Source organism: Fukomys damarensis, unplaced genomic scaffold, assembly GCF_012274545.1.
Source record: "Fukomys damarensis isolate Sample0158 unplaced genomic scaffold, DMR_v1.0_HiC HiC_scaffold_31, whole genome shotgun sequence".
Lineage (NCBI taxonomy): Eukaryota > Metazoa > Chordata > Mammalia > Rodentia > Bathyergidae > Fukomys > Fukomys damarensis.
The window spans coordinates 24,070,054-24,095,557 of record NW_022900943.1 but is presented as its reverse complement, the minus strand read 5'-3'; positions in this window follow the sequence as shown (position 1 = coordinate 24,095,557).

Below are 25,504 nucleotides of genomic sequence, written 5' to 3'. Positions count from 1 at the left end.
ATATATATATATATTCGCGGTGATATTTGTCAAAATACTTAACCTCTACATTGCTTAAAGGAAAAATAATCTCTACCTTACATTTAATGATAAAAATGGAATAACAGACATGGTAAGCAAGGAACACATTTCAGTGATTACTACAGCTTTATGTGTTCCTCCTTTGTCTACTCTCAAAGTTTCGTCCTCGGTGAAGCAAAAACACCACAAAATGTCATTAATCCTAACAACCAATGGTATTCTAGACTTGGAGATGCTGATCTTGGGATTTTAAGGGCATGGGCGCTCCCTGGACAAGAGCTAGAACAATTCTCTGAAGGCTGAGCCCACTCGGTTCATTCTTTTAACCTCCTATCAGGGTATAGAACCAGCAATGGGGTGAAGGAAGTTTTGGAGACGTTCAGATTGTCTGAGGAGAAGATATTCCAAAATTCAACCGGGGAAATGCAAAGCTATTTAACTTTCTCAGGCATGCAAAACAATCTAGAAGAGAGCACTGTATGATTTATAATGTTGTCCTGCAGTGTGCTAGGACATTTAAAATGATAAATGTCTTAGATTTACCATGAAATTTGGAAAAATCTTAGTCAGCCTCTGTACCCATCAGAGATGAAATTTCCCAGTTTCTGCTGAAATACGGTATGACCTTATATTTAATTAAATGTTTATGTATAGTCTCTAAAATTTAGCTGGCATAGAAATACATTGGGAAGGAGTAAAGGGGAAGTTTTATTTCAAGTTTAAAAATAGATCCTACAGTTGGCTGTTTTGTTTTGGATTTTCATCCCCACCCCGCTACCTCTTTAAACACACAGTAGTATGGATGTGAAACAAATGTGCCTTTGTATCTACCAAGTGAGAAACTTGATCTTCAGCCAAAAGTTTAAAAAGCTACCTAGCTGCTAATAACCAGGCGTGATGCAAAGAACACACGGGAAAGGTTTTTTTGCATCTGTGCAAGTCAACGAGGCAGTTGTGTGAAAAGTGTGAGTTTTCCAGCAAAGAAAACAACCAAGGAAAAAAAGGAGCATTTGTTGCAGAAATTTTTACCAAATTAGAGACAGAATTGAGATTGTGTTCATTTGGGGAACTGTCTGATCGGTTCCAGCCTGCAAGTTTTCTGGGGGATCCTCTGAGGCAGATGGCTCGGGTCGTCCTTATACGGAAGAGACCACTGGCAGAACGATCACACAGTGCCACACTGCAGCCTCTCTGAACTGAATGTATGGATAAATTTGCCTCTATGTTTATTTGTGAACATTTTACAATACGATTTCTATTTCTAAGGTTTGTGAAATGTCTGTTTCCTGATGTTGAAAAGGAATTCCTGAATCAAAATTGTGAATTGTAAGTTGATAAAAACTAAATCTGTGAATATCTTTGGAGATTTAAGAATTTGGTATGACTGGACAAGTGCAAGAAACAGCATAGAGGAATACAATTCCAAAGTATGTTCAAAGACTTTGGCTTACACAACCCATTATCAGTACAGAATTTTAGATTTTAAATAGTGACCTGTGGTGGTAGGGCATTGATGAGTATACACATGCCCTGTTAGCTTAATTGCCCATTAATATCCATCTTAGGTACAGAGTTAATTGATTTTTATAAGCACAGCAGTCATTGTTAATATCACTATCTCTAGCGCATATTTCTGAAAGAGAATTAATAGTTTCTCTTTGTTTTTAAGTCACCCGAATTTGACAATAATACAAGATTATGTTCTCACAAAAATCTATGATCTTTCAGCCTGGGCAAAATAACACGTTTTCACCAACCAGAGTTTCAAAATACATACAAAGCAAGAATTCACTGTGAAGGAAGGGAAAAACTTTCAAGGTGTCCCAGCTTATATTACTCTTCTCTTCTTGTAGCAGACTTACATTTTGTTCAGGTTTCTACTCATCAGAGAAGGTATTGTGTTTTCTTCTGACTTGGTCTCTGTGGGAAGTGATTATGAAACTCTGCTCCCGTCCAGACGTGACTCCAAGGATGGAGGTCTTGGGTGTTTGCATTGTGCTTTTTCTTGAACATTTCTTTATCTTGGCAGACAGCCTCATGCCCAAGTGTCAGACCTGTGACTAGGTGTCCTTCTTATAAGGAGGGATTTTTTTCTTGAAAAAAAATTTCACACTTAAAGACAATTAAAAGAATGAACTCATCTGAATTCACATACTGGAAGAATTCAAAATTATTAAAGTGTCATTTCTGTCCAAATTAATCTGTTGACGCACTGCAGTCTTAATCAAAATCCCACAAAGTTTTATGTACATATTAAGATGTTAATCCTAAGAAGTATACGGAAATACAAATCAAGTAGACTAATCAAATCAATTTTAAAAAAGAAAAGCAGCCAGGGATTTAGCTCAGTGGTTCGGTGGCCTGCCTTGCAAGCGCAAGGACCCAAGTTCAATCCCTGGTACCAAAAAAAAAAGAAAAAGAAAAGCAAATATGGCAGACTAAAAATGCCTGTCTTCAAGACTGACCATAATAATCAAAACGGTTCACTACTGATGAAATACCAAAGTCCCATTTGACCCAGCTATTCCCCTGCTGGGCATCTTCCCTAAAAACTTAAAAGAATCAGACCACAGTGATATATGCTCACCCGTTTTCATCACAGCAGTTTGTAATAGCTAAAACTTGGAAACAGCCCAACTGCCCATCAACTGGAGACTGGGTAAAGATGTGCATTTTGTTTTTATAAAATGGAGTACTACTCAGCCATAAAGAACAAGAAACTAGGGATATTTATAGCTAAGTGGATGCACACTGAGGCGATACTCTTAACTGAAATTAGTAAGACACACATGTGTAAATACCGAATAATTTCTCTAACTAAAAGTGTAAATATGGATTTTAATGAATAATTAATATTGTGTAATAAGAAGAAAAGGTCTAAAGGAGTAGGGGAAGGGGAGGGGGAGGGGAAAGGTAAGAAGGAAAAAGAAAAAATATGTGCAAAGGAAAAACATGGAAACAAAGTCTTTGTAAATAGAGAAGGGTGGAGGGGGTGAAGGGAGGGCAGGGGTATGGAGAAAAAAATAAAAATCAAGATAAGTCATGTAAAGGTGCAAGATCTCAATGATGAATGCAACTGCATTGTATACCTAAATTGTACCAATAAATTTCATGGGAAAAAATGTGCATTTGAAATGATTAAAATGGAGGGCTGGGGATTTAGCTCAGAGGTTCCTCCGCTTGCCTCACAAGTGCAAAGTCAAGAGTTTGATCCCCAGTACTACTACTACTACTACTAATAATAATATAAAAATAATAATAATGATAAGAAAATAAAGTGGCTAGAAGGTAAATTTTGGGTTATGTTTATTTTCCTATTTTTAAAAGGCTGCATCAGAATGTCTGCATCCAGTCTTGTTCCCTCCATGCAGGGGAGCAGCCCTGAGGGGAGAACCTCCTGTCTGGGGGGCACAGGGAGGGCCGGGACCTGAGGCCTGAGAGGAACGTCTGCCAGAGCAGGCGCGGGGAAGACAGAGGAGGGCTCAGGCAGCTGGCAGAATGGGGACCTTGCTTTTCTGGATTCTTCTGGCCGGGCTGCAGGACAGGCCGCGGTCTCCTCCTCAGGGGCCCGGTGTGTGGACCTGCGCCCTCCTCCCAGATGGGCCTGGAGCCAGGAAAGGTTTGCTGACGTCAATTCTAAAGCATGCAACCCAAGCGTCTGGAACATTTTTATTTGGTCTAGGTTTCTAATGGAAAAACTAGTGAAATAACAATGTAGGCAGGGGTCCAGAGAGATTGTGCTGTGGGCTTGGCAGCTTCTGGGAGCGGCTCGCTGAGGGAGGCTCAGCTCCAGGCCTGGTTTCTGCCATGTCGGGCCTCTTCTTGTAAGACCTAAAATCTTACTTCCACTCCACGGAGAGTGAACAGCCGAAAGGGCCTCCAGAATGCTGGGACCTATAGCTCAGCGAGGCTCTGGGAGCTCAAGAGTCACCCAGGAAGGAACTCACCAGGCTAGATGGTAAACAGACCTTTATTAGTCTGGCCTGAGGTCCTTTTTATAGGGTTTTTCTAAACAAAAAAATTCAAACTTAAGTCAGGGCATTCACAGAACTAACAGAGGACAAGATTCCAAACACACTGCTTGTCTTAGGCAGGAAATGTTCTAGGGTCCCCTTTTGTCATACCATTTGTCCCTGGGCTGGCTGTTAGGGGAGTTAGCAATTAACATATGAAGAAGCACAGTCTGGCCTATGAACACGGAGTCACTTTAGCTCATTCAGGCCTTACCCTCTGAGGCTGTCTCCAGAGCTGCCTTCCGCCTTTTGCAGCTCGGTGGGCTCCGACTGGAGCAATCGAGGGAGCCCATTTCTCTTTTCAATACATGCTGGTCAACAACAGAACAACTTACAGAAAAGCAGAACAATTTTCACGAGCATTTCCTAGCCTCGTAATCGGTCTAAAGCTTGCTTTGTCCTCTGCTGTCCCTGTGTCTTTTTCTCTTCTTTTCCTTTCCCCCTTTCTTCCTTCCTTTCTATTACAGATGACGACACATACATAACAAAAATTTCCTATTTTAGTTATTTTTAGTGTACAATTAAGTGGTGCCAAGTACCCTCATCCTTGCCTTTAAACCAGTCTTAAAAATTATTGTTAGAAAAAAAAATCCATAGGCATGAGTTTTTAAAGCGCAAATGCTTTGAAGAAACAATATTTTAGAAAGAAAATGCTCCCCCACGGCTGCCCTGGTCTCCCACAGAATATTAACATTTCTTACAAACCCAACACGAATCTTTGCAATGAGGTTTTAGTAATAGCACAAACACATTGAGAGTCCCTCAGGTGTCGGGGACTCAGTGCAAGCTTTTCCCAGCTGGGGGTGCAGGTAGTGTTTCCTTGCGTGGCCCATGCACATGTTACACACAGGTGCGTTTTCATGTCTATTTATAGAGAATGTTTTAATTTATTATTTCTTTTTTGGTACTGGGGATCGAACTCGGGACCTTGCGCTGGTGAGGCAGGCGGCAGCACTCTGAGCTCAATCTCTGGCCATGCTTTCATATTTATATAATAAAAGTGATGTCCGTATTGCTCCATGCCTTGATTCATTTCATTTGCAACACACGTGCCCCTCCATACCCTAACTTAGTAGACAGGAACCACCGTCCCCCAGGAGGGCTTGCGTCAACCACCCCCCTCTGGCTTTGAGTCCCAGCCCCACCGAACCGGCTGCGTTGGAGACAGATGAAATCCCCTGGTTGTGTTTTTTGAAATTTCTCTAGACTGATTTTCTCATATGGAAATGTTAACTTCTTTATAAAATAGAATAATGATATTGTTTTTTGTAGCAATTATATGTGTGTTAAGCACTCACACCAGTCAGGGCTCTCCAGAGAAACAGACCTAGCAGGGGGTGGGTGTGTGTGTGTGTGTGTGTGTGTGTGCACGCGCGCGCATGTGCACATCCATACGTTTACACGTACACCGAGTACCATGGATGCCGCCAAGACCTAGCTCTGCAAGGCTGTTCATCAAGCTAGAAACTCAGGAAAGAAATGCAGTTTGAGTCTAAACACAGCTGGGAGTGGTGGTGCACAGCTGTTGTCCCAGCACTCAGGAGGCTGAGGCAGGAGGATCACCAGGAGTGCAAGGTCAGCGTGAGCTATTTAGCGAGACCCTTTCTCAAAAAAACCAAAAATGAATAAATAAAAACAGTCTGTTAGGCAAAATTCCTTCTTTTGGGGGAAAGCCTTTCTCTTTCTATTAAGAGAGTAATTCGTGTTGGCCATAGTCCACTGATTTAAATGCTGATCTAATTTAAATATTCATTTACAGAAACATCTAGACTCTGTACCATAGCCTAGCCAAGATGACTAGTGTATAAAATTAACCATCACTGTAATTTAATTTAATTTATTATATTGTATGTTTACTTTTGGTTTTTTGAGATAGGATCTTTCTATGTAGTCCAAAAACTAACTTTGAACTCACTGTGTAGCCCAGGATAGCCTCAACTCACTGAGATTCTCCTGTCTCAGCCTCCCAAATGCTAGGATTACAGGCAGTGCCACCACACCTGGCTAATTTACTTTATGGTCCTAGGGATGGAACCCAGGGCCTCATACATGCTAAGCATATGCTGTTCCATTCAGATACACCCAAGTCTCAGTATGTTTTAAATTGAAAAAATGCTAGAAAGACATAAAAAGACTTTTACCTCCCTCTACCCCAAATTCTAGAAAAAAGAAATCCCAATATTTAGTAATTGATATCCTCAAAATTTTCTATGGTGAGATTAAACAGTAAAAGAAAAAGAATAAAGTTCTACTAATGCAACTTTTAGATGAAAGATCATAATTTAATATTTTTAAAGAAGAAAAATTAATTCAAGTGCAACTTTAAGTAAATGTTCCTTTAGGAAAATGTATGCTTATTCCTAGGAGAGCCTTAGAAAATAAAGTATTTTGTAAAAAGAAAATAAAAACATTATGTAAACCCATTAAAAAATTGGAGTCATTATGGATTTTTATTTTACTACTTATTTTAATTCTAGAATCAATTTACTTCCTATTTCAAAAGATGAATTACTACAGTAATGACCTCCTGACTCCTTCCCTCTAACTTCCAATATTTATTTATATTATCGTGATACAAAAGCAAAACAAACAAACAACAACAACAACAAAAAAACCCAAACATGTACAAGTCGTAAAAGACTAAGGTGGAGGAGTTATCCCAGAAAGTCTAGAGAAACACAGCAGATAAATGAGGCGAGCGCACTCCCGACCACATTTTCTTTCGGAAGAAGATGCTAGGAAACCACTTCAACGGAACAGGTAGCACCATGCAAGTGTGTAACACATTTTCTGAATTTAATAGCTATATGATGGACACGTGAAGTGATGGATGGCACCGTTTGTAGAAGGTGATGAGGAAGGTTTTCGTGTTGAAGAGTTTCAATGTCGGTGACTTACGCCAACTGAGCAAAGATAAAGTCACTGAGAAGGCGGCTGCAGGGGAGGAGGAAAAGAGCAGACAACCACGACACAAATACACATTCAGAGAGAAAGAGAGACGGATGCAGAGCCCGGGGAAAACCTAAAGGAAAGCTGCGTGGAGGTTCAGCACACCATTCTTACAACTCCTGTGTATTTCTGAACTGTCTTTAATAAAAAAAATAATAAAATAAAATGTGCTGAACTGTAACTTCCACGGTTGCTTCGGTTCAATTTTATCTAGAAATATATTCTGTATTCATCACCCCTTTTTTCCCCAAGCCTTCTGTATTTGGGATCATATAGATTTGATTCTTCTCTTGGTTTGCTAGATTTGGATAAGTATATCTTTCCCCCCCCTCTCAATTTTTTTTGATGCAAGATTAATGCAAACGGTGTGGATGGTATCTAACCAGCCCAGGGGAGGCGATCTGCGCAGCCCTGAGTTCTTTGGTTCTCCTTTCATGTGTAGAACAGCGGGGTCACTCTTCCCTGAGAGCACAGCGAACATCACGTGGCTGATTTCTGGCTCCCCGTGTTGCTCATCTGGGAAGAAGCGTGAAGCTAGCCTGACCTCTCCTTTTATAAACAGTCACACAGCGCTTAGAGACAGCAGTCTAATCTGAGAAAGGCGTCATTCGGCAATTCGGGCCCTGAACCTCAGAGCGCTCACACAAACCGAGAAGGGTCAGGCACCTCAGGCCCTGCCCTGATGCAATCAACAGCCTGGAAAGCAGGAGATAGAGGAGGTCAGCCAGCACCACACCGCACACTGAACAGGTACTGTTGGCTCCCTGCTAATGTCACAGAAAGAACACTGTGGTAGTTGAAGCCTGAAGGTGGCTGAAATGTCATTCCTTGGTGCGTAACTGGACTTGTCTCAACTTTTCTGTTTGGAAGCCCAGCATAGCCTGTCTTTATCCTTGAAGTCCTGTAACTTCTCTTAATTTTTTTCCCCCCCGAGGACACGATGTTCTCTCTCTTGACGGAACAAAACTTTGATCTGTTTCAAGCTAGCATTCATTCTTTTTTATTCCATTAAGTTTATTGGTACATTTTAGGTAGACATTATGATCAGTTCGTCGTTGGAATTTGTACCTGTACGTGATGCATCTTGGTTCTTGCTTTTCCCCATTTCCTTTCCCTCCCTTCCACCCATGCACCCCCCTCCCTATTTACAAAATTTTGTTTCCGGTTTTTCCTTCTTTTCTAATATTTTTTACTCCCGCCTCCCCCAACCCCTTTCTACTTTCCTTTCCCCTTTGGACCTTTTCTTCCTGTTTCACATTATCGATTATACGTTTTGGTCCTCATTTACTCTTGAAGTTTCTCACACTAGAGAAACTATTTGGTATTTACTCATGTGTGTCCTATTTATTTCACTTAAGAGTATCACTTCAATGTGCATCCATTAAGCTATAAATTCCTCTAGTTTATCATTCTTTATGATTGAGTAGTACTTGATTTTACTTTTTGAAAAGCACATCTTCTTTATCAGTCACCAGTTGATGGGCATTGGGCCTGTTTTCAAGATTCAGCTATTGCAAAATGTGTTGCTGTGAATGTGGGTATTTATATCACTGTGGTATGATGCTTTTAAATCTTTTCCAAACATCCCCAGCAGGGGAATAGCTGGGTCAAATGGGACCTCTAACCCTAGTCCCCTGAGGAATCTCCACACCAATTGGTGCTTACACCAATCTTCACACCCACCAACAATGGAGACGGGTTCCTTTCTCCTCATAGCCCCACCAGCATCTGTTATTGGTTGATTTCAGGGGGTGAGGTGGAATCTCAGTGTTGTTTTCATTTGCATCTCTTGAATGACTGGTGATGTTGAACATTTTTTCACATATTTATTTGCTGATTCCACTTCTTCGTCTGAGAAATGTCTGTTCATTTCAGAGGCCCATTTTGGATTGGGTCTTTAAATTTGGGGGATCTGGTTTTTTTTAAGTTATTTATATATTCTAGAGAGTAGTCCTTTGCCTGAGGAAGAGCTGGTAAAAATTTTTTCCACATTGTAGGTGTCTCTTCATTCTGTTGGTGGTTTCTGTTCTGTGCAGAAGCTTTTTAATAAAATGATATCCCAGTTGTTGACTTTTTGAGCTAGTCCCTGTATAACTGAGGTTTTGTTCATAAAGTCTTTTCCTATGCCAATGTCTTCAGGAGTTCTCCCTAACCTGTCTTCAAGCAGGTTTCATGTTTCTGTTTCAGTATTTGATCTTTGATCCATTTAGATTTTAGTTTAGTGCCTGGTGAAAGATAGGGATCTAGTTTTAATCTTTGGCAAGTTGAAATCCAATTTTTCCAGCACCATTTATTAAAGAGGCTATCTTTCCTCCAGTGAGGGTGTTTGGCTCCTTTGTTGAAGATGAAGTAGCTGAGTATGTCTGGAGTTGTTTCTGTTTCTCTAATCTGTTCCATTGATCCTCGGGCCTGTTTCTTTGCCAGTACCATACTGCCAGTACCATACCATAATCACAGTGGCTTCATATAGTTTCAAATTAGGGATTGTGATACCCCCCCTGCCTTGTCTTTGTTGCCTAGAATTACTTTTGTTATTCTGGGTTTCTTCTGGTTCCAAGTGAATGCTTGGATTGTTCTCTCTAGTTCTGTAAAGTATGCTGTTGGAATTTCAGTTGGGATTGCACTGAATCTGTATAGCCATTTTGGAAGTATGGCCATTTTCACTATATTGGTTCTTTCAGAAACAAGGGATGCCTTTCCATTTTCTTTTTGTTTGTTTGTTTTATTTTTGTTTTTCTTCCTCCATTAAGTGTATTGGTACATTTAAGGTAAACAAAACATTTACATTCATCATTGGGATGTATCCTGGTTCTTACATGATGTATCCTGATTCTTATTTTTTCCCCATTCCCCTGCCCTCCCTTCACCCCCTTCATTCTTCCTTATTTTGTGTTTTGTTTGTTTGTTTGTTGTTTTGTTTTCTTTTGTTTTGTACCAGGGATGGGGATCAAACTCAGGACCTTGAGCTTGGGAGGAAAGTGCAATGCCACTGAGGTAAATCCCTGGCCTTCCATTTTCTGATATCCTCTTTGATCTCTTTTTTCAGAGTGCTATAGTTTTCAAAGTAGAGGTCTCTTACTTCTTTCATTAGATTGATTTCTAGAAATTTCACCTTTTGGATGCTATTATGAAAGCAATTGTTTCCCCAATTTCTCTCTCATTGAGTCTGTTGTTCGTGTACAAGAAGACTACTGATTTTTAAGTGTTGATCTATATCCAGCTACTCTACTGAATTTGGTTATTAAGTTTAGGAGTCTTTTGGTAGAGTTTTAGAGGTTTTCTGTATAGAGTATCATGTCATCCACAAATAATGACAGTTTAACTTCTTCTTTTCCTATCTTTATTCCTTTTATTTCTTTTTCTTGTCTATTTGCTGTCACTAATATTTCTAGGACTACATTGAACAGGAGTGGTGATAGTGGACATCCTTGTCTTGTTCCTGATTTTAGTGCAAAGGATTTTAGTTTTTAACCATTTAGTATGAACTTGACTATTGGTTTTTCACTGATGGCTTTGATCAGGTTGAGATAAAGATCATCTATTCCAATTTTCTATGGGATCTTTATCATGAATGGGTATTAGATTTTTGTCAAATGTTTTTTCTGCATCCATTGAGATCATCGTATGGTTTTTGTCCTTGGCTCTGTTAATATAGTGTATTACATGTATTGATTTATGTATGTTGCATCCCTAGGATGGGTCCAACTTAGTCAGGGTGTATGATTTTCTTGATGATCCTTTGTATTCTGTTTACTGGTATCTTATCAAGGATTTTTGCATGTATGTTCATTAAGGAGACTGACTTGTAGTTCTCTTTTCTGGTTGCATCTTTCTCTGCTTTTGGGATGAAGATAATGCTTACTTCTAGGAATAAATTTGGAAGTATTGCTTCCCTTTCAATTTCATTAAAGCATTTGAGAAGTAGTGGCATTATCTCTTCCCTAAATTTCTTGTAGAATTCAGCAGTAAAGCCAACAGAACCCAGACTTTTCTTTGTTGGTAAGTTTTTAATTATGTTTTTAATTTCATTTATTGATATTGGGTTGTTTAGAATTTTTAGGTCTTCTTTGTTCAACTTTGGTAACTCATATGTATCTAGAAATCTGTCGATTTCTTCTGTGTTTTCCATGTTATTGGAGTACAGTTTCTCAAAGCACATATTGATAATCCTCTGGATTTCTGCTGGATCTGTTGTGATTTCAACTGTTTCATTCTTAATTGCATGGATTTTGAGCCTTTTCTTTCCCTTTTTGATAAAGTTGGCTAAGGGTTTATCAATTTTATTTATTCTTTCGAAGAACCAATGCTTTGATTTGTTGATTTTTTTGTATCATTCTCTTAGTCTCCATTGCACTGATTTCTGCTCTGATCTTTATAATTTCCTCCCTTGTATGAGCTTTGGGTTTTTCCTGCCCTTCTTTTTCTATGTTCAGTATTAGGTTGTTTCTATGAACTCACTCTGTTTTCCTAATATGGGCATTCACTGCTATGAATTTCCTTCATAGAGACTGCTTTCATTGTGTCCCATAAATTCTGGTATATTGTATTGACACTGTCATTTAATTGTAAAAACTGTCTAATTTCTTCTTTAGTTTTGTCTGCGATCCATTTATTGTTCAGGAGGGTATTATTCAACTTCCAGGTGTTTGTGAAGTTCTTGCATATTCTTTCACGTTTCACCTCCAATTTCATTGCACTGACAATATATAAGGGATAACTTCAATTCCTTCACATTTACTTAAGCATGTGCTATGAGCTAGCATGTGGTTTATTTGGGAGAATGACCCATGTGCAGCTGAGAAGATGTGTATTCTGGTTTTGTGGGAACACTGTAGACATCTTTTAAATCCATTTATTCAAAAGTTTGGTTCAGTTCTAGTACTAGCATTCATTATTGTTTGACATCTTCACATTGTTTTTGTTTCTCTGTGTTCTTTTCTCAATGTTCAGGAAATCCAGCTCTGTGTATTTTCTCTTTTTATGTCTTTGTACTTGTTTTTGAGTAGATTCCAGATATGAGCACACTTTCTCAATCCAGCCCTGTGTAATATTTCCCCAAACAGATAACAGGTCACATTAGAGCAATCATCACCATCTTCTCCAGCATCCACATTACAAAAATTTCCAAGCACTTGCTATGGGCCAGACATGGTGCATGTCATCCATATGCCTTATCACAAAAAATCTCATAATATAGTTCCACTGTGACTTTATTTTAGAGATAAAGAAAACAAAAAGCAGAGAAAGTTACTCATTCAAAGAGTTGCATACAGCTTATAAGTAACATAGTTGACATTTCAATTGGATCTACAACACCAGGAACTGAGTTTTTGTTTGTTTGTTCTCATTTTCTGTGCTGGGGATTGAACCCAGAGCTTTGTGCATGCTAAGCAAGCACACTACCACTGAGCTGCATTCCTAGCCCCCAAAGACATAATACTCTCATGTTTAAGCAATAATGAAATGTTTCAGATGGTTGGAGCATGATATACATGAAATACCACATAAGAGATGTTACTGGATAGGCAAGTTAGGACCAAATGAGGGGGCCCTTTTTGTTGGGTTGAATTGGGTCGACTGGCTTTGTATCCACTTTTACCTAGAAAAGGAGCACTGATGCGTTTCAAGATTCTTAGTAAAGTCATACAAATCTTCAGACCAAACTGTCCATGCAGCTTCCTCTGTCTTATGTCAGTTACTGGTTTCCTTCTGATTCATGGTTGAGATTCCCAGGATATTATAAACAATATACCTTTGGTTTTCTTCTTAAGTTGTGAAGCAAAAAGACTGGATAAAGACTAGTGGCCAGTTGACATTACTTCCTCCTAAAGAAACCAATGCAGCCCCACAATTGCTTTCCAGTATGACACCAGACATGTGGAGAGAGGAAAGAACAAAGGCGGAAGACTAAGGGAATAGTTCTTTTCCGAACACAGAATAGTTTTCATTGTGCTTTGTTTTAAATCCAAAAACAAACTTTCTGGCAACAACCTCCTGGGAAGGGGTGAATAGCGGGTGGAGTTTCTCAAGCATTAGGTGGCAGGAAAGTGAACCCTGTCAACTCACTGACAGTGGGGTTTTCTGCATATTAGAAGCCACAGAACTTCACTCTCTGGTTGTTGAGCCCATAAAATCACTCTGGTATGGGGACTTAGGAAAAATAAATGAAGATTTGTAGGGTGGGTACACAGGTACTTATAGAAAACTGTAGCTTCCTGCTTTTATGAAAAATCATCTTGGGTGTATGGTTGGTGTCTTGTTTGAAAAAGCAACTGCATTTGAAAAAATCATTTGATAACAAGTGTAGTGTTTTTTAAATTGAAATATCTGGCAAATAATTAAACATGGCAAACTTGTGTACCTTTTTCCAATATTAGTGCAAAGGTAGATTTGAATAGTACTCAAAGTAGCCAGGAAGTGTCAAAAATGAGGAAAGAGGGAGGAAGCTTCTGGAAAAACAGAGGAAAGCAGTTATGAGGGACAGTGAATTCATTAGCCAAGCTAGGCAAAGTGCCTAGGGCTCATCATACCTTCCAAAGTCAATAAAAGTGATTTCACTTTTATTCCTCTTAAAATCAGAAGGAAAAAATGATTACAATGAATCTGGCCTGGATTGTATTCATTTTCCATACTAACACAGTTGTAATTTGCAATGTTTAGTATTTGCTTATGGAGGAAGGACCTCACAAAAATGAAAGTGCTAGGACCCCACAAAAGTCCTCATACAACCGTAATAGTTACCGACTACGTTGCCTCCAAGACCTACGGAAGTGTGAGCCTGCGGGTGATGTCATGGCTTCCATGACATTAACATTAGTAATGCCTGCCCGTCACTGGCTGGGAGGACCTATCTGCAGAGCTGTGGCTCTCATCACCCGTTCTGGCTTTACCCAGCCCCTTCCCGGGGCACCGTGACGAGGCCTGTCAGGTCTGTCAGCGCTGCTCCCATCACTGCCAAGCACCCACGTCAGAAGACGCCTGCCAGGATCACCTCCACAGGTATCTATCTACTCTAGCACCTCTGTCCAGAGCTTCTCCCGGGCACCCAGGCAGCACTAAAATATCTTCCATCCTGACCCAGAACTAAAGCTGAGTACAGACGCCCAGTAGTGGGGCCTCAGTCTACAAATCTGAGCCCTGTTTCTGCTGAGTCTTGAGGTGGCTTTGTTTATGAGTGGAACTGCCCCACATCCCATGTGTGAAGAGCAACTCATTATTTACTGGTTTCTGAGCCCCAGTGGAGGAACAGGCAACCTACTGTGTTCCATTTTTACATGTGTTCCCATCATCTGTCCCTGACACCTAAAGACCTCAAAGATTCAGCCTTTTAGGAAAATATACACAAACCACTTTGGCACAGCCCAACAGAAAGTTGATGTTTGTTTGCTTGTGGTGTTCAGGATTGAACCCAGGGCCTTATACCTGCTAAGCAAGCACTCGATTGCTGAGCTGTACCCTGAGCTCTTTTGATTTTGTTTTGAGCCAGAGTCTTACAAAGTCACTCAGTCTGGCCTTGGAAATGCAACTTTCCTGCATCAGCTTCCCGAGTGGCTGGGATTATAGGCATGTGCCACCATGCTTGGCTGGCTACGTGTTTTATTACACACACACACACACACACACACACACACACACATATATATATGGACTGTTTTGGAATATAAAATATATTTATCACCATTAATCATGTTTAAAACATTTTAAAACTGTGTCCTATATTATTACTAAAATTAACTGTATAGGTATATAAATCCATATGAAACACACTAGCAAAGCATTACCAGCATTGTCAATACAGTGCATAAATGTATAGCTTCATTTTACCCTTATTTTCAGTTCTGGTGGACACGTTTGATGCATTGTACTGAACAAAATCATGAAAGTGATATTCTTGGACTCACACCAGAGAGATAAAGCGCTGATGCTGGAGGTTAAAGCTCAAGTGAAGGCAGCTCCGAGCACTTTCGGAGAAAGATCAAAGAAATCAGGGCAGATGGGGTAGAAATCAGAAACTGGCGAAACTGTTTTCACCTGTGAAGGTTACTGTAGCTACCACTGCACCCTGGGAAAAGCTCACTCTGCCGAGAGGCACAGTCTGAAGCAGGTATGGGAGTCTGACCCCTGCCCACCTGCTTCCCTCCACAGCCCCTGAGGCCTGTGCAACCTCCCGGAGATTTGAGAACCAGCTGGGAGACCATTAACTCAGCAGTTCTCAACCAGGTCCTTATTTTCCTTTGGAGGTGTTCAGAAATGGCTGATGACTTCTCTTTTGACTATCGGCTTTTAGGGGCAAAGTCAAAGGATGCTAAATAACTTGCAAGATGAAAACATTTGGGCAATAAGACAAAAGAAAAAATATGAGAAAAGGAAAAAAAAAGGAAAGGAAATAAGGACAAAGAAAAATATGAGAAAATGAAAATATGGAAACAAAGTCTTTGTAAATAGGGAAGGGTGGAGGGGGTGAAGGGAAGGCAGGGGTATGGGGAAAAATGAGAACCAAGATCTGTCATGTAAAGATCCAAATGATATATGTAATTGTATTGTATACTTAAAAAGTACCAATAAAATCAATGAGAAAAAGAGATAGTTGGGCAAAAGAAGGATTTTACTTGTTTTGTTAAATAATTATATGTCAATAGAGGTGCTATTTTTTTTTTTTTTTTTTTTTTTGGTACCAGGGATCAAACTCAGGACCTTGCACTTGTGAGGCAGGCAGGCAGCAGAATCACTGAGCTAAATCCACAGCCCTCGATAGAGGTGCTATTTTACCCCAGAATGACACTAATACCCCTACTAAGATATTTATTTGACAGTTGAGAGATTGGATTGAGGGAAATTCTTCCTTTCTAATATAAGTGTTTAACTCCTATATATGATATTAAACCTATAGAGGGATGACATGTGATATTAGATTTTCTACATTCACTTCTGTATCCCACAAAACGGGCAGAGATGTTTTCCTTCCACATTCCCTACAGGCCAGGAATAGCATGAGGAATGATTATATTGGTCTTGAGTGATGCATAAGAGTCAGGCAACCTCACTAGGGATCCTAGACCAAAATAAAGGGACATTCTGTACATGACAAGGATCAAAGGGGCCCTGTGCTCACTGAGAACTGGATAAGGACATGGCTTATTATGAATTGACTTAAGTCAATTAGGTCATGCCCAATGCTTAGATTTTTTTTTTCTGGAAAATAATAAACACTAAAGAAGTTTAAAGAAATGAGACTTAGCTACTCATGATCTCACTAAGAGATTACAGAGAAAACAATATCAGATGTTTATGATACAAATACCGCAACTCATATTGTCCTGTTATTGTAGTAAAATTCTAGCTCTGTACTCTTTTAGGAGATCCAATCACACCTTGCATGCACTGTTTATAATCAGCAGACAGCTAAACTGCAGAAGCAGGCTTCTTATTGGCATCAGTGAGAAATCTTCCTACACGGATAGCTGAGCATAGCATACTGAAGGGTCAACCTAGATTGAAGCTAAATTCTTACATCCTGGTTGTATAACAGTAAGGAGCCTCCTTAATGTATCTTTACCTGGTTCGCATATTTTAATTTTAGCATCACCAAAGAGACCTCCTTTGGAAGAATCAATAGTTTAAGTAATTAAATGTCCTGATAAAGTTACTATAAATTCACCAGTAAAATTCCACCTCTGACACTCAGTATTAACATTAGAAAAATGTTGGCTTGATGAGCCTCCACCTATAGATCATAAGCCTTTCTGATTTAATCTAGCTGGTATTAAACACCAAAGTTTGGCTTAACCTAAATAACAGATAGAAAATATCACAGTATACTGCCAAAGCATTTTTAAATGAATAATAGTCCCCATGACAAGATAGCATCAATAGGGGTCCCATGCAGTGAGGCCCAAGTGGGGTCTGCACTTGAAGATATGCCACCACTTTGGACACCTTGGACACCATACAAGTTCCAAGGAACCATCTGTAGCCGAGGTCCTGCAGAAGATGTGCAGGACCCAGAAGCAAAGCAACTCTTTGCTCACAATTTCAGGAAGTATTTTAGAAGCACCTGAGAGTGCAGAGATTAGCAATAACATCCTGAAAGAAGGAATACCTTTCATTGAGAAGTCATTTAAACTTGAAGGAAAAAAAGTCAAATATTTCTAAGCTTAGGCTACCAATAGAATTAAGAAATTTATGAACAAATTTAAACGATTTAGCTAGAAATAGAAGCCATGATCTTCTACATTAAAACTGTTATCTAAAAGTAAAGTGACATTTTTGTACCCATAAATGTTGTAAGCTGATGGGGCTATGAGTTCTACCTGTTACAGAGTGTTTGCCTACTTAAGCACATAGGATCGGTTCAGCTCAAACTCCCTACAAGTAAGAGTAGTGCTCAAGTGATGAGTTCATTATCTTGTCTGACATCCATCTTGCTAGGAACTTGGGAGAAGGGCGTGACTTTGGCAGGAAACTAGATCGCAGTTTCAGAGCAAAATCTGGATGAAGAGCCATTGGCAGGACGATCGAGCCCTGTCACTCTAAACAGAAACATCCAGGCCAACCTCAAATGGGAAAAGGAATGAATAGCAGAGTTAAGATCTGAAACCTCTTTCAGAAATGTATGTTTCCCATATTTTCGGGGCATACATATCCACTGTTATCTCAGAAAGTTTGGCAGAGGGTTTTGGAAATTCCATCTGAATGGAGATTAAGAAAAGCAATTGTGTTTCAATCTTCTTGAAAGAGTCATGAGGAAAATGATGCTGTGTAGGGCCCAGCTTGCTGATGGCTGTGGAAATGAAAAGAGATTCCCAAAGGAGGATAAAAGTCTGGGGCATGAACAGGTCCTGCCTCGCCAAGTCATTCTAATAGAGAGTGTTTGTTTCACTCTCTCTCTCTTAAAATGGCATAAGTAACTGTTATTCCCTGTACAAATGTTTGAAACTACAAGTGAAATGTTAAAAAATGAAAAAAGGCTTTGTAATTTCTCACACATTGATGACCATTGTAATATTTTCATGTACACCTTTATGAATTTATTTATATACATACATATATATGTATGAATATTTCAAAACTATCATCACACTGTGGATAGTCTTTTGCAATCTGTTTTTATTCAGCTCATTATACTTTTGGATCTCTTTTTCATGTCAATAAAAGTTGACTCCAGTGGTTCTCAAATTTGAGCATGCATCAAAATCATGTGATAAGGGGCCAGAGATTTAGCTTGGTGGCACCGTGTCTGCCTCTCAAGCTCAAGGTCCCGAGTTCAATCCCTGGTTAAAAAAAAAAAAATCATATGATGAGATTGATAAAGCCCAAATTGTTGGGCTGGGGATTTAGCTCACTGGTTGCGCTGCCTGCCTCGCAAGCACAAGGTCCCAAGTTTTATCCCCAGTACCAAGAAAATGAAAAAGCCCAAATTGTTGGTCTCTCAGTGAGTACTTCCATTGTTGGTCTTGCCTACTGGGTCTCTCAGTCAGTGCTTCTAGGATGAATCTGAGAATTTGCATTTTTGTCATTGTTTTTGTAGTAAACCCAGAGTTCTTCCACATGTTAGGTGAGTACTATGCTACTGAGCTACATCCTCAGCTCAAGAATTTGCTTTTTAAATAAGGTGACATTGATGCTGCTGTTCTGAGGATCACACTATTGCTGAATACTTCATCATATGAATGAGTGTATTTAGTTACCCATTCCTGCTCTATTTGCATATTTAGGTTGTATCAAATACAGATCATTCTGGTTAAAGAGCTTTGTAACTAAACCTGTTTTGTTTTTAAGAAATACAAATTAGTTTCCTTACTGAGAGCTGAAGAAGTTAAAATACTGAGAAGGGAAGGAGAAAAAAAAAAAGAAAGGGAAGGGGAAGGGAGAGGCGGGGAAGGGAGGGGGAGAGAGGAGATGGGAGAGAAGAGGGAGGGAGAAAATCAAATTATTGTTTTCTCCATTAGCTGATTAACAAGTGTTTTAAAGTTTGACGATACTCGGGGTTGACTATGATGTAGGAAACATGCATTCTCACACTGCCAATATCAGTCAACATTTACAAAGCAGATACTGTTAAACCTATAATGCTATTACTACAGTTCTGTGATATGCTTTGAAATGTCTTCCAATATATGTGAAGATCTTCACTCAAGCATTGTTTGTCGTAGGAAAAGACTGAAAACAACCCCATGTCCTTTGACTGGAGAGACTCTAAATAACTGATAATTCACCCATACTGTTAGCCCTTAAAAGCAATGATGATGCTGATATCAAAATACTACAGGTTTATTAATATGTGAAAAGACCGAGGTGTGCAGAACTCCTTCTAAAATGTTACTCCTTTTGTAGAAACAAGCATAAGAATATATATGTTTCTATAAATGTATACACACAAAAGCTCTTTGGAAGAAAACTCATGGAATTTTTCACTGTCATTATCTTCTAGGTAAGGAGATGGAGGACAATAAATACGGACATGGGAATTCAGGGACAAAAATCACTGATGTTCGCTGAAGTGAGAGGAAGGGAAAACTTTGTGATTATTGAGAGACATATCTGATGCAAATATTAAAGGATGAACCAGATTTCAAAATCTCTCAATGTTCTCAAGAGTATGGTTTCTTTTTCTTTCTCCTTTGGTTTTTTTTTGGGGGGGGTGAGGCTGGGGCTTAAATCCAGGGTCTCTTGTAGCCTAGGCAAATGTTCTGTCACCGAGCTACATCTCCAGCCCTGGTTTTTTAACCTTCTATTAAAATTTTTTTTCTAGTGTCCACAAGTATGTTCACTGAGAATTTATTTGTAAAGATTCCAAAGTGGAAACAACCCAACTATAAATAGATAGATGGTTGGGTATTCATTCAATGGAATTAAAAAACAAACTTAACAGACATATGTTGAGCAAAAGAAGCTAGATACAGGAGTTCATAGTGATTGTATGTTTCAGGAGAGGCAAAAACAAACCTGTGATCATAGCTGTCAATATGGAGACCATCAGATGGGAAATCATGGACTGGGCAGGGAATGAAGTCGACTTAGGGATAGGACAGTATTTCAGTGAAGGAGAAGCCAACACTTTCAGGCTAACTGGATTTATTTACATTTAATATTAAGCATTTTCTAATTATAAAGTTTATATATGATTCTTGCATGAAGTATATCAACAAACCAGAAATTTCTTAACAACTCCAAACACCTACTTTCAGCATTTTCTTAGCATTGTTCTGAGCAACTCTTCTCTGAGAATTCTCGTGTCATATGTGGGCTGATGAGGGCCATGTGGAAGCTGAACTAAGAAACATCTAAGTTTCCAGCATTTTGCTATTTATACAATTGTTTAGTACTTTGTGGAAGCGAAGGAAGGGAGTATGTAGCACTTCCCTTCCTTGCCTCCCCTGTATTTGGCAAAAGACAGTGCCATTACAGGATCAGTGTCTATGAGATTTTGGCCATGCTTAGATTGTGTCCTTGAGGCATCCAAGTTCCACAGTGATTCCTGCCTTCTCTCTTTTCTAGGCTGGAGAAGGAACAGATTTGAATGAGCTACAAAGGACGTTTGGGGGACTACATGGCTCAAAATGAGAACTGTTAATCTCAAGAAGGCAGAGAACAGCACGTTACTGGGGCTGAGGCCATAGGCTGTTAACATGGTAGATGTGTGTGAGTTTGCCCTGAGGGAGACAAAGACCTGGCAATCAGCAACAGAAGGAGCATGAGTAAAAAGCTCGGGAGCAAAGTCCTCAACTCTAAAATATGGGTGCAGAGGCTCTTTGTAGAGTGTCTCCATTGAGTGCTGAGTTTGGGAAAGAGCTTGATGACAGTGCATTGTGTGTGTTCATTCATGATCCCTGAGGAACTAGGTTGTGCTCTTAAGTTCTCTAGCTATTGGCAGAGTGACTGCTATTTACCCACTTTGGATGGTTAATCTTGGTTATCCATTTGACGGGGTTGAGAGATGCCTGGAAAATTGACAAAGCACACTTCTGGCTGTGTCTGTGAGGGTATTTCCCAAGACAGTGCACAGGTGGTCAGAAAAAGGGGGTGGGTGCAAACCTGCTCTGCAAATGGGCAGCACTGTCCAATAGATTGGGGGCCCAACCAGAATAACATGGAAGGAGGGGGAAGCCCACAGCTAGTGCAAGCCCCATTCTCACTGTCTTTGGCTGTTGTCATTTCTCAGAGACACCAGACTCTCGTTTCTTCAACCTTTCAGTGTTGATTTCCACCAGGGACTTCTCACAGATCTTCCAGCCTTCAGCCTCGGACTGGGATTGTGTCATTGGTTCCTCTTATGTTCTTTTTTTTTAATTGAGTTTTTTGGTACATTTGAGGTATACAGTACAGTTACATTCATTATTGGGATCTTGTACCTTTACATGCCAGGTCTTGGTTCTTATTTTTTGGTTCTTCTTAATTTCAAATCTTCAGCTTCTTGCACTAGGTAGCTATTGGTTTCTCTGGCTCTCCAGCCTTCAGATAGCCATTGTGAGATTCTATCCCCCTCCATCATATAAGCCAGTTGAATAAATGCTCTTTTGCAATATTCTGTTCATTCTGTTCCTGTAGAGGAGCTAATACACTTGTTTCTAAGCTGGGAGCTTGGAAAGAAACCCTAGAAGGGTGAAAGCAGTCCTGTGTTCATCTACTCCCCAGACATTTTGTTTTTTAACTTACCCACCCTTCTGAACACTGGAGTAGACACAGCCCAGGGTCAGTCACGGTACCTTAGCCACAGTATTCATCTAGCAATGGGCTTACAACTAACACCTCGGCAAGGTTCTTACCAAAGATGGATTCTTCCTGAGGATGTTTCTGCAGAAGCTGAAGGACAAGAGTCTCTTTTCTCATTTGACAGCTGCAATACTATTATGACTTGCAAGTACCCGAGGCCATGTTGCAGCCAGGCTGGAACCTGAGAGCGTAATATTTCCAGGAAAGCCTCATGAGCTGCAGAACTCCATCTATGTCCCAATCAGTAGCCACTCCTCTGTCCTCACATGCATGAGACTAGATAATGCTTGTGGTTTGGTTAAGGAACCAAAGTTTCATCATTTGCTGTTTGAGTTCATTCAGTTTGTGTTTCTCTCAGTGTGAAAAGAATCTGACAAATAGAAATGATTAGAAAAGCAAGACATGGGCACTGCCCTCAGAGAACTTGTAATCTATACAGAAGGGAAAAATTAATAAAAAATATAAATTAGAATATATTTAAGCATTACTTGGTACTTACTACATATATATATATGGGCATTGTATACTCAAAACAGTGAAGTACTACCAGCAAAAAAGAGGGGGAGATGGAAGATAAATTGGCAATTGATAACATCTGATGGGGTGATATTTGTTATTATAAAGTACCTCTAAGCCTTGATTTTATGGTATAAAAAATGAAATTCAAAATCAGATTTGTGAGAAATTAGTGCAAGAGCAACTTCCTTAGCATGTAATAAGTGCTCAATAAAGATTCATTGATTTTTCCCTTTTTCCATTCAAACATTTGTTCAGCTACCTTTTTTTGGAACACCTACTATACAAGAGAACCCTAGCAAGGTATCAGTGACATGACAGTGAACAGGATAAAAATAATCCCTGATCTGATCTTTAAGTTCTGCAAGAGAGACCTAATGCATAATAATTGACACTAAATAATTGAAATAGCAATCATGGTAGTGCTGAAAAGAGATAAGAGTAAAATGTCATATTTAAGGAAACTTTTGATACTACCTTTATGTTAATATCTTCTTTAGTATCAAATACAGAGAAAAATGTTCATCACATACCATAATCTTTGCCCCTTTGGGTTCATGGCCTTCTTAAAATATGAAACACTGTTTTGTTTGTGCTGTCTCTTTTGTCTTAATTTACCACGTATAACCTCATTTTGGTAGACTTCAATCTCATGAAAGAATTTTTAAAATATTATTTTTGATTGACACATCATAATTATAGGCATTTATAGTGCATAATATGATGTTTCCATATATGTATAAAGAGTTTTCATTAAATCTCTCTGTTTATTGTAGGTTAAAAAACAAAGCATAAAAATGACTAATGAATCTCAACAACTGTGGGTGCAGCAAAAGGTATAGGTATAACTTTAAAAGATGCTTCTGGTGGAGTAGAAGAATAAACCTGAGTGTATCATGGCTGGTTTCTTCAAAAAACGTTTTTATTTTTGCACTGTTGAAAATATTAAAGAGAAGTACTAATTCACATTCACAAATTATGTGATTCATAATATCCTCAAGTTGGCTATGTTACAATACCTTAGGGAGCTTATTAAAGATAGATAATATCAATCTTCATTTTTCATGGATTCCATTTTGGCAAATTTGCCTACAACCGAAGATTTATTGGTAACCTCAAAATCAACACCTTTCAGTATCTTCATGGTCACTCAGAAAAATGTACGGGAAGTCACAACAACCAGAATCATTCACCATGTACATTTTAAACTGAGGTCTAGCTCTGCCCTGTTGGTTCATCATTCCTACTGCAAACAAGTACTCTTTTCACAGTCCACATCATTTGGAGTTTTTTGCATTTTTATGTTTTCACTGGTTCTTTGGCTGTTTAAGAGGGTCTCCAAGCACAGCACAGCACTGAAGTGCTGTCCAGCAATCCCACCTGCAAGAATTCTATGATGTGTCTTCCAGAGAGAGAGAGAGAGAGAGAGAGAGAGAGAGAAATCTAGGGAAGCTCTCTCCAAGCCTGACTTAAGGAAATAGGAATTCAGTGATAATGCGTCAACAATCCTGCACATCCAAAAAAGGAAGAGAAAAATTACTGGTCTAGGTCCAAGGCTGTTCCTGAAAATCCTACATTAATGTCTATAGAGCATGACAAATCTATGGAAAAGATGGGACAGCAGCTAGAGTTTTGCATTCATGAGATGGTGACACATTTATAAAAAGCTTAGTAGACAGCTTTACTGGGAAGCTGAAAACGAGAAATTGGCTCACGGGTTTTAAAAAGCAGTAAGACACAAAAAGTGTATATTTGTAGGCAAGGAAGTTTCTGTAGGCCTGGAAGCTGTGAGACAATATTTTTGAATGTCCATCCAGCATTATGCAGGAAAAAGGTTAGATGGAAGAGTGAAGAATATGACCGGCTTGTTTCATAAGAAAGTCGGCAAATAAACCTAGAGAATGGAAATGGCCTTTCAGTTGATGAAATGCGACTAGTGGTTCTCAGGAACTTAGCCTTGTGTTTCCTCTTGCAGCAATAGTTTAGTATTTGCTAATTCAGAGACTGCTGTGATTTTAGAGAACATAACCACCAGGAAGACCAAGAAATGACCATACTTACTTTACCCTCATAGATTGTGAAACATAAGATAGGGCCCCAGACACCTTTTTTTTTTTCATAGCCCCTTCATTTGATTCTGAAGCAGATTAGTATGCGAGAATTTAAATATCTTGTTTCCCAGGTTTCCAAAAGCCTATACATTTTCAGGAGGTGTTGCTTCTTCCCTTCACTGTTTGGGGTGTTAATAGGATTTGAGGATGCACAGCTTCATCTGCCTCATGTCGTAAATACTTGGTTCACCAGGATAAAGCCAGTGCCTATATAGTCAGTGATTCTCACACCCTAGATATTCTTTTCAGTGTGAGAGATTACAGATCAAGAATGATTTTTAAGTAGCAATTTTGCCCTCCAGGGGACAGTGGGCAATGTTTAGAGGCATCCTTGGTTGTCACAAATCAGGAAGGGGTGTGCTAAGGGCAGCTAGGGGGTAGAGGACTGGCACGTTGCCAAATAACGTGCAATGCACAATCTAGCTCCTACCTCTCCAAGTAAGGACTTACCTGGCCCCGAATGTTAATGGTGTCCAAGTTGAGGACAGCATACGTAAGTGGATGTAATGATCGCAGTTAGGCAATTTCTCATTCTTGGATCCTGTACTAAAGCCAGGTGTTACTGTCAAACAACTTCATTGTACTAAATTGTGACTCTCTCTACAGCCCATATACCATGTGATAGTTATGAAAGAAGATTCCTGGGGGAAACCTTTTCTCACAGGCATGTTGTTCCTTTCTTAGCCAAGAAGGCATGTGGTTTTTAAAATCAAGTTTGTGCATGCACATTGTCCCTAGCTTAATGAGCGGTTTCCTTGTTTGCACCTCACCCAAGGTAGAGTACAGTGTCGTAGGAGACAGGTGCACCCTGACCCCCATGGTGGAGTTCATACAAACGGGAAAAATGCAACCAGCAACCCTTAAACATGAAAAAAAGGAACCTTGACCTGCCAGAGACCCAATCTGTCACCTAGTGTGAGTTTGCTTCTGCCCTCCGGTTGCTTCAGTCACACACTTGGGCAATGAAAGGACACTAGGTGTCTACAGATCACATTTCCTGAACAGAAATATTTATGGGCAGAAAAACAAAATGAAAGAACATTTTAATTCAAGCATGGCACGTAGTTTTCAATAATGTTTTGTTTCCCTACAAGAATGAAGACTGAGTTTGGCTAAAAATTAGAAGGTAAAGAGTAACTATATTTTCCCATCTCTTGTTATCATTTCTATTTGAGAAAAAAC